The sequence below is a fragment of the Dipodomys spectabilis genome, unplaced genomic scaffold, assembly GCF_019054845.1.
Source record: "Dipodomys spectabilis isolate Male_0828 unplaced genomic scaffold, ASM1905484v1 ptg000043l, whole genome shotgun sequence".
NCBI lineage: Eukaryota > Metazoa > Chordata > Mammalia > Rodentia > Heteromyidae > Dipodomys > Dipodomys spectabilis.
The window spans coordinates 7,847,558-7,867,039 of NW_024870720.1; the positions used below are offsets into that span (position 1 = coordinate 7,847,558).

At 44.1% G+C, this 19,482-nt stretch overlaps 1 protein-coding gene across 3 annotated transcripts in view; it reads left to right on the top strand.

Moving 5' to 3' along the window:
• The window catches only part of Chrna9 (cholinergic receptor nicotinic alpha 9 subunit), a 60,773-nt gene that overhangs the window by 16,433 nt on the left and 24,858 nt on the right, over positions 1-19,482 (top strand). The window lies entirely within an intron of this gene.

Below are 19,482 nucleotides of genomic sequence, written 5' to 3' on the forward strand. Positions count from 1 at the left end.
AATATGTATTCTTCAGCTGCTGAGTGTAATATTCTGTAATTGTCAGCTAAATCAATTTGATCTATAGAGTTTAATTCTGAAGTGTCTATATTGATTTTTTTGTCTGGATGACATATCTCTTAATGAGAATAGGATATTGGCTCATATACTGTATTATTCATTTGGGGTTTATCTGTGCTTTTATGTCCTATAGTGTTTATTAAATTTGGTGTGTTGATGTTCAGTGTGTATGTTTACAATTGTGTACTTTCTTGATGGCTTGTCTTTTCTGCTTAATTTCAAAGTATACTTTGTTAGTATCACTATTCCTGTTTGTTTTCAGATTCCAATTCTTTGGAAATCTTTTCATTTCACCTTAAGCCTATGTTTATCTTTGAAAGTGAGCCAGTGAGGTGTGTTTCTTCTAGACAACAAACGATTCAATCTTTTTCTGTGTTTGTGCTGGTCCTAGAGCTAGAACTTAGGACCTTGGTGTTGTCTCTGAGCTTTTTGCCCAAGGCTAGTACCCTACCAATTGAGCCACAGTTCTACATTCAACTTTTTGGTCTTTAGAGATTAGAGTCTCATGGACTTTCCTGCCCAGACTGGCTTAAAACTGTGATTCTTAGATTTCAACCTCTTGAGTAGCTAGGATTATAAATGCGAGTGCAGTGCCCAGTAAGAATTTAATTTTTTAATCCAATCTATCAATCTCTGTCTTTTGCATAAAGAATTGAGACCATTAACATTCACAATTATTGAAATGTATATTGTAATTTCTATCTTTTTTGTTTTTGTAATGTTTATTTCTGAATACTCAGTTTGTCTATTTATCAAGTGAGATTTATTGTTTCCTGTATTTTCTTGGTTGTGCTTATCTTCTCTTGGGAAGATTCTTTTCTAGTCTTGTCTGTAGATTATCTTAAAAACCTTTCTGTATTGAGCTTAGTGAAGAGAGTGAGACAAGATATTCCCTTCACGCCAGGTACCAGTAGCTCAAGCCTACAATCCTAGCTACTCAGGAAGCTGAAATCTGAGGATCATAGGTCAAAGCCAGCCCAGGCAGGAAAGTCTCTGAGATACTTATCTCCAATAACAACCAAAAAGCTAGAAATGGAGCTTTGGCTCAGGCGAGTTCAAGATCTAGTTCCAGCATACACACACACACACACACACACACACACACACACACACACACACACACACACACACACACACACACACACACATACACACACACAGACATCTTCCTACATCCAGGATGCTGCTGGCTTTGGATAGAAAGGAATGCCAAGTAGGGAAATAAATGGCTTGATCATGTGATGACTCATGGTTAAAGAGGATCGGGTCATAAGTTGTTAGTAAGAGGCTAAGAAAGCCAGCTCAGTGAGTGGTCCTCTCATTTCTTCTTTCCTAGTATTAATTAATTAATTAATTTTTACTACCTGTTGGGATATGAGCACCATTTGAGAGCAGCCATCTAACTGTTCATGGATTTTCCATCTGCCTGACACGAAGGCTGATGTCAGTGTGTTTGGCCATCTTTACATACCATGCAAGCAAGCTCCATCCACTTCCGTTCCTTCTCTTTGCTTTTTCTTCCCCCTTAGGTAAGACAAGTAGGAATTTAATCAAATGGAAGGACTCTTATTTCTGCAGCACTTTGACAAGATAAGTTTGAGAGGGAAGCCACATCAAAAAGAAAACCCAGGCTACCATTGAAAATGACTCAGTCGAAGTCTTCACCTTCCATGAGGCACCCAAAGGAAGCACAGGGCATTTCACCGTTTCCATTTTGGTGACCATTTTATAGTACATGTGCAAGAGACCCATGACACAACATTTCCACATCACCTCGTGTTGGCAAATCAATTCTGGGCCCCAAGTAAACTTTCACCCAATTGCCACAAAAAGATATAGGACCCTTCTATCACCAGGGGACCATTTCTAACCAAATGAAAGCCAAGGAACCAGAGGATCAAACTTAAACCTCTGAGTGATCTCAGGCAAGTTGTTAACCATTCTAAATATAAGTTTGTTGTCCTATAAAATCATAATTTGTAGCTACGTGCTGGGGGCTCCTGCCTGTAATCCTAGCTATTCAGGAGGTTAGATCTGAGGGTTGCAGTTCAAAGCCAGCCCAGGCAGAAAAGTCCCTGTGAGGCTTTTTTTTTTTCACTTAAAAAAATTCTTTATTGGGGGCTGGGAAGGTGGCTCAGTGGTAGAGCGCTTGCCTTGCAAGCATGAGGTCCTGGGTTCGATTCCTCAGCACCACAAAAGCAAAAAGAACAAAGCTGGAAGTGGCACTGTGGCTCAAGTGGTAGAGTGCTAGCCTTGAGCTGAAGAGCTGAGGGACAGCGCTCAGGCCCAGAGTTCAGGCCCCATGACCGGACCCAAAAAAAAATTCTTTATTGGTATTATGTGATTACATAAATTTCACAGTATTTGGGGGTAGTGATACTTAGCTAAAGTCACAACCACATTTTAACCTTCACAAGGTGAACTGTCATGATCATTGTCTATAAAGCTTATGAACTCTACGAACTTTGACAATACAAACTGAGCGATATGCACCTTTCTTTCCTTTTGCGTGGTGTCAGCTGTTCCCTCTTTCTTTCTCATTCCCTCCCATCACTGCCCTTGAGTTGCTCAGTTCGTTTTCATCAATGTCCAGTGCAGCGGATGGGCCCTCTGCTGTATTTTTTCACCTGTTTCCCTCTGATTCTGTGCCCTCCTCCTAGCTTCCCGGATGTACACATGTATATACCACATGTGGGATCAAGAACATAAAATCATCTAAAAGTGATGTGACAAATTAAGAGGTCCTTTGTTTCTTGAGTCTTGTTTACTTTGTCATTCCTTGTTGCATTTTGAATTTAACATCTGCATAGCAGGGAGACTATGTGCCCTGTAAGACTCATCTTGCCAGAAGTGGTGCTGTGGCTCAAGTGGTAGAGTGCTAGCCTTGAGCACAAAGAGGCTCAGGGACTGTGCCCAGGTCCTGAGTTCAAGCCCTAGGACTGGCAAAAAAAAAAACCAACATAATTTATATTAGGTGAGATAATGATAAATACTGATCTAGGAACATAATTACAAGGCTTAAATGAGGTTTAATACATATAACATACTTACATATAACATACTTAGCACCTGACTGGGTCAATGGAGACACTAAGAAAGTTCACCTCTGTTATTGTTGGAATGTCTTCAGTCTTGCAGGTGACAGGGAAATAAAAGGGCATGGGCAAATGCATCAGTCTAAAATAGATTGTCCAAGGTGCGCAGAAAACACTTGGCCCTAAGGCAGTGAACTGTTTCCCATGGAGGGATGTTTGTGGGAATTGGGTGAAGACTTGAACTAAATGAGGCACAGAGCAAGGATGACTTTTGCCATGCTGGAGGCCCGAACGGAGGCAGAGCTTTATGTTCTGACACATCTGGATGAAAAGTGGGAAGAACTTGTGCTCTAAATACTTGAGGCCAAGGAAGGAGATGATGAGCCCTGGAGGTTCGGAAAGCTTGAAGATCAGCCCAGAGAATGGGTGAAAATGACGAGTAAATAAAAAGTAAGAAAACAGAAAAGGTTTGCCCAACCTTCACCCTCTCCCCATTCTCCAGCTTTGTCACACTGCCTTGAAGCTGAGAAGGATATTCTGTCCGGATGGGGAGGGACTGGTTTAGGATTGCGAATACAGCCAAAGCCCTTGTTTACTTGAGGACGGAACCTTCCTATGAAAAAGAACAGGGCCTCAGACTTGGCAGGGGTAATCGTTTAGCATCTGTTCTCATAGGACAGAATCCCCAGTGGACTGGCAGAAAGCCGGTGGGAGCCAGGCTGCATTTAACACCTTGGGTGCTGGAAAAGCCTGAACCAGCCACTTAGAACAGAATACCTCCCTCCCTTCTGTTGATTCAGGTTGATTTTCACAAATGGACGCTTCAATGGAAGCCGTGCCCTGGGAGTGGGTTGCCATGGTGTTTTGATGGTTTTAACAGTGAGGCTAAATGGCTTCCCCCGAGCCATGCAGCTTTTAACTGCTGATTTTGAATCTTAATTTCTCCTCCTTGGAGAGACAGAGAGAGAGAGAGAGAGAGAGAAACAGACATGTCCTGGGAGAAGCTGAGGAGGTGAGTGTATTTCACTTGAAATAATTTGTGCCATAGGCAGAAGTGAAAGCGCTTAGAGTAATGTGGTGTTGGCTGTGCACATCTGCAATCCCAGCATTCAGGAGGAGGAAGGCAGAAGGAGCCAGAGTGGGAGACTGGCCTGTGGTAGGGAGAAGTGGGAATACAGGCATACGGACGCTAGACTCTGTGCTCTCAGCTATTGCCTCCCTGTCTGCTTGGGTTCATCAACCAGCTTTGGTTCAAGTTTCATCCCTCTATGATTTCAGATTCAAATCTGTCATTCCTCTACCCCACATTCTATGGAAAGGTTAGAGCCAAAAGGGTTAAAGGTGTAGCTCAAGTGACAAGAGTTTTTGTCTAACAAATGCAAATCCCTGAGTTCAAAATCTACATTACCAAAATAAAATAAAATAGTTCTTAGGCTTAGCGTTTTTCCTTTAGAAAAAAATCCAAAAGAACTCATATTTCCAGTTCTTATTACAGTTATTTTAAAGTAAAATAATGAAAATATGACTGTAAGTCACAAAAATAGTTGATAAATGCCTAACAAACATGATTTCCCTCAGAGTTCCCAAGAATCAATAGTAATATAAAGCTCATGCTAACTCACACTGACGTGTAAGCAGAGCTTTATGAAGTGTATTGTAGAGTTCTAGTGACTTTTTGTAGTATATTACTCTGAATTTGGAGCCAGACCAGAGTCACCATTTGTGTTGATTGTGCCCATAAAGCACTTCTCTTTTTGGGTCTCTTATGAGATTAGTAAGATAATGATTAAAGCAGGAATTATCTCAGAGCTTCACTAAGTAACATCTCACCAGGATCTGAGGACCAAAACACTGTACGGAGCTCTTCATGGTAGATTGGGCTTCCTTCTCCCATGGCAGCCAGGACTGACAACAAATATCCCACTGAAGGACCTTTGGAAGTCACATAGTTTCATAAGTCCCGCCCACATCAAGGGTCAGGGAATTTTAGATCCTACCTCTTGGCAGGAGCAGGATCAAAACACTTGCTATACTAGCATCTTGTGCAGAATGTTTGCAAACTTCTGGTTCTCCTCAAGGAATGGACATCACTCAGTTCAGTGCTCACAAGAGCCCCCTCTGAAATGTCTGGGAGACACACAGGTGTGCAGCTCTCTGACTTGGTCTCCAAGGTATACTGTCTTTCATTACAAACAGCTCTATGATGCCATCTACCTCCTGGATATTGTCACTGTCCTTGATTCTGAAAGCGCTTTGGGAGGCTGGACATGGTTCTCTGGGCACAGCTCAGCAGGGGGCAGCTGCTGAAGGAAGATGAGTTTTTGCTTGGCCTTGAATTTCCTGTTCTCAGAGTTGCTGCAAAGGAGAGACCGAGGTGAAGTAGAGGTTTTGGTAGGTCAACAGCAGGCAATTGGACGCTCCCATAGCCCAGTGCTTACCATTATTAAGCTCCTCCTGAAAACCAGAGAGCATGCAACCTATGTTCCTCTTATTACCACATCTAACTTGTCTTCTCACAGTGCGTAATCGACACTATGGTCATCCTTACTTTGCAAATAGGACAACAGTGTCCACAGTGGTCAGGTGGCTTGCCCAAGGGCAACTCTCTGGCAGCAGATAGAGGCTAGATCTGAATTCAGGTGATATCTGAATGAAAAGGCGTCATGGTGGTCTGAGTTTAAACATGGAGGGCAGGCCAGCTTCACTCTGCCTTGGGTGATCCTTGCCTCCTGGTTGACTCCATATCCTCCCTGGCTGAGGGCAGAGGTTTCTCTGTCTCTGTCTGTCTGTCTGTCTGCTTCTCTCTCTCTCTCTCTCTCTCTCTCTCTCTCACACACACACACACACACACACACACACTCCTAAGTCAGAAACTCAGGGGTCTGAGAAAGTACAGGATTTGAACCTGCTAGAGAGCTGCTGTCAGACCTGGGCTCTCAGTGACCCACGTTATCTTCCAGGGATTGTAGGTTCCCATCTGCCAAAGCGAGTATAAGACCCACACTTGTGACTGTGAATGAGCCTGAAACACTTCTCTGTGGCATCCAGAACTTTCTCCTAGTGAACTTTCACCTAGTGAAATTTGCCAGCCACTTCACAAACCCAGTACAAATGACACAGTGGAAACTGACTCTCAGGGCACTCAGAGACAGGAAGGAAGGGTGATGATGACTACCTTCCACCTTAGCGCTGCCTTCCAAGCCCTGTCCAGCTCATGGCCTGATCTCCTGCTCCTCTGGTCTTTTCAGATTGAAACCTGAACAGTGGGGTGTGACTTCCTGCCCTGTGTTTACACTGAAGCCACATGGTGGGATCTGTTGGGAGGGAGCCCAGGCCCGTGGCCTGTGCTGGTCCATCAGTACTGGGTCCTGAACTGAAATGCTATCATGTCTCCATTTTCCCTGTGCTGATCAGGCGTGCGGCTGAGCCCTCTCCCAGGCAGGCTGATTTGTGAATGTGCTGAACCCCGCTGCCCTGGCAGCCTAACCACAGAGCCCTGTTTTGCTTCTCCTCCGGATACACCTGCTAAGAAGACTGGGTTTACTGAGGCTGCAGGCCCTGGTGGGTTTTACTTGTAAAAAGATTGTATCCTCCAGATAAACCTGTGTACTGTGTATGTGTGCTGAGAACTTACTAAGGCGGGAAACTAAGGAAATGCATTTGTTTGTGTTTTCTTTTGGGTACAGGATGATTGTTCCTAGTTCTTACTTCTTGTTTAAATGAGCATTCTCCATTTTCACCTCAGTCATATTCCCTAAAGAATATCAACCTAGTTGGTGGCTTGTGGCTGTATTCCTAGCTACTCAAGAGGCTGAGATCTAAGGATCATGATTCAAAGCCAGCATGGGCAGGAAAGTCTATGAGACTCTTATCTCCAAATAACCACCAGAACATTGACTCATACACTGATGCTGGACCTTTTGCCATGTAGTCATCCTTTGTGGTCAAGAAAAAAAGACTGTTGGAAGCTAGTTCATCTTTACTATCTAATACTTTCTCTCCTCCTCTCTCTCTCTCTTTTAGAAGACAAAAACAACAGGGGCTCAGTGGTAGAGCAGTGCTTATTATATGTAAGGGTATGTGTTTAACCTTTCCACCCTGCCCCCAACACCACAAAGAAATAAGTATAAGAATAAGAAATAATCAAATGAGCCCAGGCCTCAAACTTAGAGTCTTTTGTTAAATACAGTTGTCTAGTCAAATATTACAATATGGCCAGCTGTAGTGGTACATGTCTGTAATCTCAGCACTCAAGAGACTAAGACAGAAGTTTAGTAATTTTTTTTTTTTTGGCTGGTCATGGGGCCTGAACTCTGGGTCTGGGCGCTGTCCCTCAGCTCTTCAGTTCAAGGCTAGGGCTCTACCACTGGAGCCACAGCACCACTTCCAGCTTTTTCTGTTTATGTGGTGCTGAGGAATCGAACCCAGGGCCTCATGCTTGCAAGGCATGCACTGTACCGCTGAGCTGCCTTCCCAGCCCAGAAGTTTAGTAATTTTGAGGTCAGCCAGGGCCACATATTTCTAGGCCAGGCTGGGCTATAATACTGAAATCTTCTCTCAATCCCTCCCCCTCAAAAAACACTAGAAATACATTTTAATATTATCCAGAGTTTGAAAATACAGTTTTATTCTGATTATGTCTAGGATCATCTTAAATTATGTTATGAAAGAGAAGATTGCCATTTACTTTAGAGATAAACACCTGTAATCCTAGGTACTCAGGAGACTGAGATCTGAGGATCATGGTTCTAAGCCAACCCAGGCAAAAAAGTCTGTGAACTCTTTTTTTTTATTTTTGGTCGGTCGTGGGGCTTGAACTCTGGGCCTGGGTGCTGTCCCTCAGTTCTTCAGCTCAAGGTGAGCGATCTACCACTTGAGCCACAGTGCCACTTCGGGTTTTCTGGTGGTTTATTGAAGATAAGAGTCTCATGGACTTTCCTGCCTGGGCTGGCTTTGATCTGCGATCCTTAGATCTCAGCCTCCTGAATAGCTAGAATTACAGGCGTTGAGCCACTGGCACCCAGCTTCTGCGAACTCTTATCTCCAATAAACTGCTCAGAAAAGTCAGAAGTGGTGCTGTGGCTCGAGAGATAGAGAACTAGCTCTGAGCACAAAAGAGGTTTAGGGACAGTGCCCAGACCCTGAGTTCAAGCCCCAGGACAGGCAAACCAAACAGACAAAAAAACCACTCAAATTTCAAAAATCAGTTAAAGAAAAAAATATGAAATTAATTGTATGAGTGCTATTCATAAATGATAGAAGTAAAGAATATCATATGCAGGGGTATTTGAATATAGTAGACACTGGGAAGGGAAGACACAGATATTTAATGTATGAACTGGGCTTCGGAGCTGGACACATTTGGTTTTAAACCACTGTCTACATCTCTGGGAGGGTGACCTGAGTAAGTTATTCAACCTCGTTCCATATATATAAAATCATAAGTATATTTTGTTACTCACTTTTGGGATATTTGTGAAGAAAATCCATGGAAGGCTAAATAAAGGCTCTAAAGTATCTTCTCAATTAAATTAGCCAGTTATAACTATTGCCACAGAACTGATTTCTACCTCGCAGAATAGTGTGTGTACAAGCACAGTGCCTGGTGTGTCCTTAGTGCTCAGTCTTGCTGCTGTTGCCGTAAACACCATGTGTCATAGCTGAATGCTGCTGAAATGCAGGTGCAAATTTGTCTTGTCCTAGAAGTGCAACTGATATCTGAGGGGAAAACTTGGAAAGGATGAAGAAGACAGCAAGAGGACATAGAGGAAGAAGTTCTGGCATCCATGATCGGAGCAGAGAAGGAAGGTGATTGTGTGGGAAGTCTCAGACTTCAGTAGAGTTACAAGCAAGGTTTGGTCAAGGTGGTGAGTTCTGGAGCCAAAATCCATGATTGGGGAAACACTTGTTTTCTGTTTAGTCACTCATTGGGAGCGGCTCCTAGGATGGTGGTGGCGGATGGGCAGCCCTGAGTGATAATCGTGCTTCCCATGATGAAAGAGCCAGTGATGCATTTTCATGGTTGCCAGACATACCTTCTCCATCTTGTTTTATTATTCTGTTTTGTTATAGTTACATAGGTCAGATAAAGAGTACAATTCTTTTGGGACAATGTTACCCCTTCCCTCCCTCTCTCTCCCAGTTTTTCCCTCCCATCAGCAAATCTTCCCTTCCTCCTACATGAAAAACTGAATGTCTTTCCCCAGGCCATTCATCATTAACTAACAACTGGGCCATTTTGACCCAGAGAGATGAGAAATCTTTCACACCTGAAGGTAAAGTGTAATATCTGAGGCCTGCAGACATGGCTGCAGATGTATGATTTCCTTTTGTTCCTGTCCAACTACCAAGCCAAACAAATGACTTACTTTGAAGGGTTTTCTTTTTGTTTGTTTGTTTTCCCCATCGTGGGGCTTGAACTCTGAGCCTGGGTGCTGTCCCTGAGCGTTTCTGCTCCTGGTGAGTGCTCTACCACTTGAACCACAATGCCACTTCCGGTTTTTCTGGTAGTTAATTGGAGATGTCTTACGGATTTTCCTGCCTGGGCTGGCTTTGAACCGTGATCCTCAGATCTCTGCCTCCTGAGTAGCTAGGATTACAGGAGTCAGCCACCAGGCCTGGCCTGAAGGGTTTGTTTTGATCACACCTCTTCATTTGCCTTTTAGCTATCCCTTGGGGTTTCAGAAGTTTTGCATTTCAGGCAGATTTAAACACCATTGATACTAGAATACAAATGAGATCTAATATAGTCCTCCAAATGGCAGTCATTGGTCCGTGATCCAGCCCACTGAGAGGTTTAGCCTTCATGCTGCTTTGGAGCCAATGTCTTTAAGATTGGAAGCTTCTGCATTCTAAAAATGGTTGATTTCTCACTTCTTCAGAAAACTAGTCTATGTGGACAATGAGCCTGAATTTCTACATCATAGTGTTCTTTATCTAGGTTGAAAGAGTCTGGTCCTCAAAGTGAGGTTCTCTTGTCTGTTTTACGCCCTATCATCCACAGACCATGCATACGGTCTCACACTTGGCAGGATTCACTGATTTATTTTTTATGTGGTCTTTGTGTAAATCTTCAATATTAACCTTCTTTCCTTTTCTTAAAATAATGTTTCAGTAGCCTCATGACTGCATAGCTAAGACTACCAGCTTCTCTTGCAGCTAGGTGTGGCCATGTGACTAACATCTAGCCCAATGGGATGGAAGTGGAATTGATGTTTAGAAGTTGTAGATTGTGTTGGGCTGGGAAGGTGGCTCAGTGGTGAGGCCATGGGTTTGATTCCTCAGCACCACATAAGCAACAACAACAAAAAAAGCCAGAAGTGCTGCTATGGCTCAAGTGATAGCACGCCAGCCTTGAGCTGAAGAGCTGAGGGACAGCGCCCAGGACCAGAGTTCTGACCCCACGACCAGACCTCCCCCCCCCCAAAAAAAAAGAACTTGTAGACTGTGCTTTTAAAGGAAGTCAGGAAGCCCTCTCTTGCTCCTTTTTCTTCCTGCCAGCTGAAATATACATATAATAGTGGGAGCTGTAATAGCCATTTGATATTACAAGGCATTAGCTATATATTGAGAATGCAGAGCAAAAGATTAGGACACTGGATCCTCATGATCATGGAGCCACGTACCAGGCTCCATGTTTAGACTCTTACATACAAAACAAACAAACTTCCATTTTTTTTGGGGGGGGAGTCCGGTCATGGGGCCTGAACTCTGGGCCTGGGCGCTGTCCCTCAGCTCTTCAGCTCAAGGCTAGCGCTCTACCACTTGAGCCACAGCGCCACTTCCAGCTTTTTTCTTTTTGCTTATGTGGTGCTGATGAATCGAACCCAGGGCCTCATGCATGCAAGGCAAGCACTCTACTACTGAGCCACCTTCCCAACCCACAAACTTCCATTTTGCTGTGTTGTTTTAACTACAGTTAAAATATGTACTGTAAGCTAAGTGCCAGTGGCTCATGCCTGTAATACTAGCTACTCAGGAGGCTGAGATCTGAGGATCACCACTCAAAGCCAGCCCAGGCAGGAAAGTGAGACTCTTATCTCCAGTAAAAGCACTAGAAAACCAGAAGTGGTGCTGTGGCTCAAGTGGTAGAGCACTAACCCTGTGCCAAAGAGCTGAGGGATAGCGCCCAGGCCCAGAGTTCAAGTCCCACAACAAAATAAATAAACTAACAAATAATATACATATGCTGTATATATTTACATACTATATACAACATTCAATTCTATTCTGTGTACTATGTATAATATATGCTACAATATATTCCTGTGTGCAGTTGTGTCAATGGGCCCTGGCTTAGATCAAGAAACTCTGGAACTGAAGTATGAAGAAAAAGACAGGTCACGATTTTGCTAGTGGTTTTGGTTGTGCAAGAAACCTGTGTTGGCAGCATCCAATCATATTGCACTAAGAGGGATGTGTGTTATTGGGACACCTTTAGGATGTCTTGTAGGCTCTGTTTGCTGGTGGCCGCTGGAAGGTGGCTATGAACTGTTGTGTGCTAATGACTCAGTAGGGGCCACCATTACCTACACCTACTTCTTGGGTGTGCGGACTTCTGTACCACATTCTCACTTCTTTTTCCTCTCCATCCCAACTTTATTTATTTTCTTACTTATTTGCCTTTGTACTGGCATTTGGGCTTAAACTCAAGAATCTGGGTGCCACTCTTAATTTGTTTTGCTCAATGCTTGTGCTTTACCACTTGAGTTACACCTCCGCTTCTGCCTTTTTCTAGTTAGTTGGAGATTAGAGTCTACCTGACTTTCTGCCCAGGCTGACTTTGAACCATGATCTTCAGATCCTCCTGAGTAGCTAGGATTACAGGCGTGAGCCACAAGCACCAGGTTTCCATCTCAACTTTGAAGGCCACACTTCAGCAGGTAGTTTTCCCTCCTCTTCTCAGCCCTCCTCATAGATGTGAAGGAGAAACTTCTCACTTTTCTAGCCCCAAGGGGCTAACCATGAAACCACCGGGGATCCTAACTGTTTCAATCTGAGCAGAGTCTCCCGGGCCAGAAAGCTGGTACAGGGTTCCCTGGGGCAGATACGTTATCGCGTTCCTTAAAATGGTAAATGAAACTGAGTGAATGCAATCTCAGTAGTCACAGCAATAACAACCTATTTAGGGGAAACCATGACCAAGGTCCTTCCCAGCAAGGACTATTTGGGGGAAGAAAAGAATTATTTAGTGAGCACTTCAGGGGCTGGAAATCTTGTATACATTTTTCTTTTTCAAATTTTCTTCATTGTCTTTAAGTAGTTTATACGAAAGGGTTTCAATTCAGTGTGTTGGTTTATGAGTTTAATGTATCTTGATCAATGTCACCCTTTCCATCCTTCTCCCCCATCTCTTGCTCATTCTATAGATCAAAACTGCAATTTAGCCCAGCAGCATGGAAAGCAGCTCTCCATTGCTGTGACCCAGGACACTTGAGAGGAGGTAGTGAAACTCATTTGGGCAAAGACTACCCCATCTGTCCTCTGTGGGTCCCTGAGTTGAAGCCACATCTGCGCATTGGATTAGAGTATCAGGAAACAGCCAGGTGCTGGTGGTTCATGCCTATAATCCTGGCTACTCAGGAGGCTGAGATCTGAGGATCACGGTTCAAAGCCAGCTTGAAAGGAAAAGTACGTGAGACTCTTAGCTCCAATTAGCTAACAGAAAACTGGCAGTGGCACTGTGGCTCAAGTGGTAGAGCGCTTGCCTTGAGCTGAAGAGCTCAGGGACACTGCCCAGGCCCAGGCCCAATAACAACAACAACAACAACAATAACAACAATAACATATACATCTATATACCTCTATCATTCTATCTCTATCTATCTATCTATCTATCCATCCATCTATCTATATCATGGAAAAAGGAAACCGGGTTTGATGGGGGACTTCGGGTCAGAGGTTGCTCAAAAGTTAACAGTTTTCTCTTTAGGAACTTACTTCAGGATCCAGTCACTATTTATTTATTTATTTATTTAGTTGTGGTGCTTGAACTCTGGGCCTGGGCACTGTCCCTCAGCTTTTCAGCTCAAAGCAAGTACTCTACCACTTTGAGCCATAGTGCGACTTCTGGTTTTCTGGTGGTTTATTGGAGATAAGAGTCTCATGGACTTTCCTGCCTTGGCTGGCTTTGAACCATTATCCTCAGATCTTAGCCTCCTGAGTAGCTAGGATTACAGGCGTGAGCCACTGGCACCTGGCTGGACCTTTGTCTTTTAAGTCAGACAGAACTTGGTTCAAATCCCAGCTCTGGTGGGAACTCTTGCAGAAGCGGTTTAATGCCTCTGAGCCTCAGTTTGCTCCTCTACAAAATGGGATCATAACAGACCTTTATCAGGCCAATGTGGGGATTTGATGAAGTGATACAGTATTTCTCCAGGTGATATGGTGAACCACTGGGAGTAACAAGATGATATTCTGATGCCAGAGACATTCTGCAATGTAATAATTATGTCACACATAGATAATAACATCATCTCTTTGGTCGTATTAGGACAAAGCTAAGTGAAAACATGTAATCCAAGTTACAATATTACTTTTGTAAAATGTTAAGCATGAGACAGAGATGGTAAAAAAGAGGACATGAGGGCTGGGAATGTGGCTTAGTGGTAGAGTGCTTGCCTAGCATGCATGTAGCTCTGAGTCTGATTCCTTAGTACCACATAAACAGAAAAAGCTGGAAGTGGCGCTGTGGCTCAAGAGGTAGAGTACTAGCCTTGAACACAGAGAGGCTCAAAGACAGCACCCAGGCCCTAAGTTCAAGCTCCAAGACCAGCAAACAAACAAACAAAAGAACATGGTAGGGGGATGCCAGTTTGAGACCCTTGAGTGAATGTAGGGTAGAAAAACTATTGGTCCAGCCTGTACTGCTCAGGGAGGTGACTTACCCCCGGCTTCCTCCCTGGCTGAAAAGAATAGCATTCAACAAAGAACCCGATGATGCCCAGGATGCTCAGATTGGACTGGAAGGACACTGGGACCTGAATGCAGAGGTCCATGCAATTTTATCTCCTACTACTACCCCCTTCTGGTCATGAGCTCTGCCCTGCGTCCCAAGAACAAGTCAACACAGTCATGATTTAGTATTTATGAGTCATCCTTCAGGGCCACATGTTCCCGGAAACTAGGAGGCCACCAGCTGACCCTTTCCCAATGGCCACTTCCTTTTGTAGCCCAGTCCAAGCTCCTCCCCTTCCCTGCTGGGACACTCAGGAGGAAACAATGGTGAGCTGAGCTTTCTCAGAGGATTTTTTTTTTTTGCCAGTCCTGGGGCTTGATTGAACTCAGGGCCTGAGCACTGTCCCTGAGTTTCTTTTGCTCAAGGCTAGCATTCTACCACTTGAGCCACAGGGCCACTTCTGGCTTTTTCTGTGTATGTGGTACTAAGGAATTGAACCCAGGACTTCATGCATGCAAGGCAAGCACTCTACCACTGAGCAACATTCCCAGCCCCTCAGGAGACATTTTTTAAAGCAGTAGAATGGATTTTACAAACCAAGGGAACTCAAGTGTGCAGGAAATGATGTAGAGATAGATGGTAGATAGATAGATAGATAATTATGTTTATAAATACCTCATACATACATATGTGTACATAGGGAGATGAGAGAGAGAGAGAGAGAGAGAGAAACAGAGACAGAGACAGAGATAGAGTGTAGTCATCAAGTTCCAGGGAATGAAATCATTCTTTCTAGGCAATTCTGGGGGGAATTTTCAAAATTGTTTCAGTTTTGGTGTTCATTACAATGACTTTATTTTGCTTGTGAACGAAAACCTGTCTGAAATAAGTGTCTTTTTAAATGATTTTTTTATTTGTTATTGGTGTTATTGTTATAAGGTGCTGGGCAGACAGATTATAATTATATAAGTCAAGTAAAGAGTACGTTTCTTTTGGGATCATGTCACCCTATCCTAGCTCTCTCCCAGTTTTTTCCTCCCATTTCCACCCACAAATTCCTTTTTTTTCTTTTTTTCTTTTTTCTTTTTCTTTTGTCAGTCATGAGTCTTGAACTCTGGGCCTGGGCGCTGTCCTTGAGCCCCCCACCTCACAACAAGCCCTCTACCACTTGAGTTACAGCGCCACCTCCGGTTTTCTGGTGGTTTATTGGAGATAAGATTCTCATGGACTTTCCTTCTCAGGCTGACTTTGAACCTCAATCCTCATCTCAGCCTCCTGAGTAGCTAGGATTACAGGCGCCCGGCATCCACCCACAAATTCTATAGTTCATTTTCAACATAGTGTCTAGTGAGTACTACCGCTGCATTTGTTTATCCTTTGCCCCTCTACTTCTTTGCCCTACCCTCGCCCTCCCAACGACAGATAAATGAACAAAAAAGACAAAAAGAAAAGACACAACAGCACTGTCTTTTTGTAGAAGACACAAAGTTTATGTCCCATGTAAACAGGCAAGCTGAGACCAGCATGGAAGTTCTCAGGCCTCTGGGATCCTCCAGCCTCCAGCTCCCTATCTGAACCATTTTTTGCCCAGGTTGGCGTCCAGCCATGACCCCACTCAAGGGAGGAACTGTAACCTGCCTGGCTCAGCTTTTTCTCAGACACCTAGGGACCTTGGCCCTGGATTTCAATGACTACTCTGCACACAGAAGCCATCATGTCTGTTTCTTGAGGCCACCAAGTGAAGCTGGGTGCTGGCTGGTCCAGGTGGCATCACAGAGGAGGAGCTGGGGGTGGCAGGAAGAGGACATCCAGCAAGGAAACAGGGCACAGACAGCACACAGCCTGGGCGCTCTGGCCTAGGCCTGCTGCCGCGCCCAGGCATACCAGCGGGGGTGACATCTTCCTTCCATTAGGATGGCCAGGTCAGGAAGACCAGGCTTGGAGCAAAAGAAGAGGGATCCAATAGGATCCAACATTCCCAGAGCCAGGCAGTTTATCACTGGGAAAGATCTGGCTAGGTTCAGTGATACAGTAAATTCTTTGCTGGGTTGACCAGCTTTTTGGCCTTCTTCTGTCTTCCTGACTCATGGCCGTCATTCTTCCAAGTCAGCTTGGATGCTTGCCACATTGGCTTAAGTCCTAACATACATCTATATTCAGTTCTAGAAGTTGAAATCGACCACTGGTGCTAGCTACTGAGTCTTCCTATAAGCCAAGTGCTGTTCTAACATGGATTTTCCTTCCTCTTCTTTCTCTTTTTCTTTGTCAGTGCTGGGGATTGAACCCAGGGCCTCACACGTGCCAGGCAAATGTTCTACCGCCACGCTCCATCCTTGCTCTCAAATATTTTAGAGAGAATTTCAGTACATAACTCAGGCTGGCCTGGAACTTGCTAAGTAGTCTACACCGTTCTGAAACTCAAAAATCCTCCTGCCCCAAGCTCCTAAATGCTGGGATTGCAAGTCTGAGCTCCCACTCCCAAACCATGGATTTTAAAACTTTATCGCATCATTACCATTTTCCTGACTGTACAGATCAGGTGCCCAAAGCAGAGTTCCAGTAACTTGCTCAGGGCCATACAGCTGGGTCATGACATAGCCAGGACTTCAGCAGAGTCCCTCTAGCGCCAGTCCATGCTTCTAACCTTACTGCCTCCTCGCTCCATGGGGCCTTGGACTCTGTTTCCAGGTTGCCAATGCCAAGGTCTGGAAGAATCAGGACAGCCCTGGTGAAGACTCTGAGAGCCTAAGGAAGTAAGATGGGGTCAGGATGGACAGAGGTCAATCCTAACTGAGCTGATGTAACGTATTGTGAAATGCTGTCAACAAGTCAAGGACTCTAGTCTGTTTTGTCAAGCTGATTCATTCCTTCGTACCACAGAGGAAAACCAGATGTTGGAAGGAAGAAGAAATACAAAGTGAAAAGGGACTGTGAAGAAGCAGGAAGCCCTTATTGACTAATGCCAGGCCGCCTACACTCCTAGTTTCTGCAAGCCCCATTCCCTTCTGGTCTCATTCACTTGTTTCTTCCTTCCAAACTCCCAGGGGGGCTATGTCTCCCTTCACCAGCACATCTGCTTCCTGCACTTTATTTCAACACCAGCCAACACGGATTGCACACCTACTGTGTGTCAGACACAGATAGTACAGCCGAGGCACACTGTACCGTAACCAGCTTCTATGCGGGGAACAGGGCTCAGCCATGTGACTGGCCAGTCACACCTCTGTGAACTAGAGAATCTGGATTCCAATCTAGTCAGTCTGCCTGGAAATCTGTGCTCCAAACTCCTCTTCTCCCTTTGCTATGTTCAGCCAGCCTCAGTGCTCGTAGCTTTCTCCATGCCTTGAGTCTGTGGCCTGGAGAGGGTCGTGCGATGGCGCCTGTTTATACACAGACACAGGCAGTGTGTGTGAGCTCAGAGATCTCCTCATGACAGACCTTCATGAATCCTTTCCTAGCGTCTCACAGCTGAAGATATTACTTTGAGACACCTAGGTAGATAGATGATAGATAGATAATAGGTAGCTAATAGATAGGATGATAGATAATAGATGATGGAGAGATGACAGATTTATATACAGATGGGTAAATTCTAACTACAGTCAGCCTTTGTCTATCAGTAAATTCTGCTTCTGTGGACTCAACAAGCTGCAAATTATAGTGTTCAGAAACAGTCATGTCCTTACTTAACAGACCCAGACTTTTTCTTACAGTCTAATAATAATGCATCTATTTCGATTGCATTTGTTATTCAAAGCAATCCAGAGATGCCTTAAGGATTGAAGATTTTATGAGACGTGAGCATGCTCAGATTTAAGCAGTGGATGACTGCAAGGGGAATGTGGGGCAGGGAGGAGGGTGCTGTTGGTGCTTGCACTTGCTACACAGGCAATCTATCTTTTGAGCCGCACTCCCAGCCCTTTATTACTTTAGTTACTTTTTTGTTGTTGATGATGGTGGTCATGGGACTTGAACTCTGGGCCTGGGCACTGTCCCTCAGCTCTTTAGCTCAGGCTAGCGCTCTACTACTTAAGCCACAGTGCCACTTCTGGTTTTTTGAGTCATTTATTGGAGATAAGAGTCTCACAGACTTTCTTGCCCAGGCTGGCTTTGAACCTCAATCCTCAGATCTTAGCCTCCTGAGTCGCTAGGATTACAGGTGTGAGTCACTAGCGCCTGGTACCTTTAGTTACTTTTTGGATGTTTTGTTATGTTTGCTTGCAGGTAGCCTCAGATCACAATTTCTCCTACCTATGCCTCCCACATAGTATGAATCAAGGTATTGTGCTAACATGCCCAGCTTGTTGGTTGAGTTAGGGTGTTGCTAACTTTTTGTGAAGAATAGCCTTGAACCACTGTACTTCTGATCTCTGTCACCTCAGTAGCTACTATTCCTGACCCTAAATTAATACGTTAAAAAAATGAAGCATATATAATCACATTGCTATCTCAAAACTACCCAAATTATTACTTATTATACAATTATATATCATTTATTATTATAGAAATCTTTGTTTTATCTTTAATAAATTTATTATTTATTTATTATTATTAATGTAATACATTAAAGATGAATTTGATTTCATTTGTTTGCTTGAGACAGAGTCTCACCATGTTGCCCAAACTGTCTTCAAATTAGAGATCTTCCTGTTGTCCTGAAGACTGGGATTACAGGTGTACCCCATGATACCTGAGCTAAGATGTATATTTTTGTCTACATTCTATCATGTGAATAATGATAGCATATATGTGCTATTTTATTTTGTGTATGAGGTTTTGTATGAAACATGCATATTCTATTTTATGAAGATATTATATATAACTTACAAATCAACATACATTAATGGAAGCAGACAGTAAAAATTTTACACACGGAGAACAGAGATGAGAAGAGGGTTAAAGACCTCTGCATCAGACCATCACACTAAAACCAGCCGGGTGAGGCTGTCATCTTGACCCCTACCATTCCCCCTCCCAGCAAAAGTGTGGTGTGTGGGAGATAGTGTAGACTCAGACCTGTGTCCTGGGACCCAGCTCACCATGGACAGATCTGTGCACTGAGATGTCCTGCAGTGGTACCTCAGCTGGTGGTTAGTTTGCAGCTCCAAGGAGAATGCGCTGCTTTGTAATGACTGAGAGCCATTGTCATTGTGGTGTGAAAACAAGTAGCCAAACCACCTGTATTCACTAGGACAGCATGCATGACAGACACATGCTTCTCTGGTCACAGAATTCCCTGCTGGCACTGCCGCCTGTAGGGAGTGACAAAAGGGAAGAAGAAATTATTTTTCCATTTATTTATTTATTTATTTTGTCGGTCGTGAGGCTTGAACTCTGGGTCTGGGCACCGTCCCTCAGCTCTTCAGCACAAGGTGAGCTCTCTACCACTTGAGCCATAGTGCCACTTTCGGTTTTCTGGTGGTTTATTGGAGATGAGTCTCATGGACTTTCCTGCCCGTGCTGGCTTTGTACCATGATCCTCAAATCTCA